The sequence below is a fragment of the Alexandromys fortis genome, unplaced genomic scaffold (genome assembly GCF_014885135.2).
Source record: "Alexandromys fortis isolate MF-2015 unplaced genomic scaffold, M_Fortis_MF-2015_v1.1 scaffold_152, whole genome shotgun sequence".
Classification (NCBI taxonomy): Eukaryota; Metazoa; Chordata; class Mammalia; order Rodentia; family Cricetidae; genus Alexandromys; species Alexandromys fortis.
Genome location: NW_026068045.1, coordinates 2,458,305 through 2,459,568, shown reverse-complemented (window position 1 = coordinate 2,459,568; position 1,264 = coordinate 2,458,305).

Below are 1,264 nucleotides of genomic sequence, written 5' to 3'. Positions count from 1 at the left end.
GCCCCATTTTCCCTCAAGTCAGCAACTTCCTAAAGAGACAGCTCCAGTCCCGAGTCCTGCTGCACATCTCTGCACCTGCTCTCTGGGTGGTTATAGCTACACACCCTATAGACAGACAGCTCTTGCCCTGTTTCTCCTTCTTCCCCAAGCCTAGTAGATCCAGCGTTCTTAGTATCTCATCTTCCGACCGCCAATGGCTCAAACAGCCTCCTGCCCAGCCGTTCTGTCTCCTTAGCGTATGGGAGTTTTCAATAATAGATTCCTTCCTGCTCTCCCCTCTCCAGTTCTCCCTTCTCTTTAAAACTTTTTGTTATATTTTTATGCATGGTATGTCCACCTGGGTCAGTATCGGCCATGTGTGTAGGTGCCTGTCCAGAGACACATCTGATCCCCTGGAGTTGCAGGTGGTTATGAGTCGCCCCCCACCCCCAAGCATGGATGCTGGGAATTGAACTCAGATCCTTTGGAAAAATAGCAAGTGTTCCAACCACAAAGCCATTTCTGACTATATAACTTTTTTTTTTTTTTTGAGACAGGGTTTCTCCGTAGCTTTTTGGTTCCTGTCCTGGAACTAGCTCTTGTAGACCAGGCTGGCCTTGAACTCACAGAGATCTACCTGCCTCTGCCTCCAGAGTGCTGGGATTAAAGGCGTGCACCACCACCACCCGGCCTGTCTATATATCTTGTTTGTGTGGGTGAGTGTTGCATGCATGTCTGGTGGCCAGAGGAGGATGTTGGATCCCCTGAAACTGGAATTATAGACAGCTATTAGCTGTGTTGTTTTTGTTTTTTGAGGCAGGGTTTCTCTGCAAAGTCCTGACTGTCCTGGAACTCATTCTGTAGACCAGGCTAGCCTTGAACAACTCCAGATTCTGGGATTAGAGGTTATCACCACCACTGCCTGACTTGCAAATATTTTTTTAATATTTATTTATTATGTATACAGCATTCCTTCCATGTATGTCTGAAGGCCAGAAGAGGGCACCAGACCCCATTACAGATGGTTGTGAGCCACCATATAGTTGCTAGGAATTGAACTCAGGACCTTTGGAAGAACAGTCAGTGCTCTTAACCTCTGAGCCATCTCTCCAGCCCCAACTTGCAAATATTCTTAACCTCAAGGCTGTCTGTCTAGCCCACTCTTTCCTTTTGTCTTTCTGGTCTTGTCCAAATGACCTGGTTAGCATGGAACACGCTCAAACTTGTTTGTTTATTAAAATGGTCTCACTATGTAGGACTGAGTGGCCTGGAGCCCCCACCACAC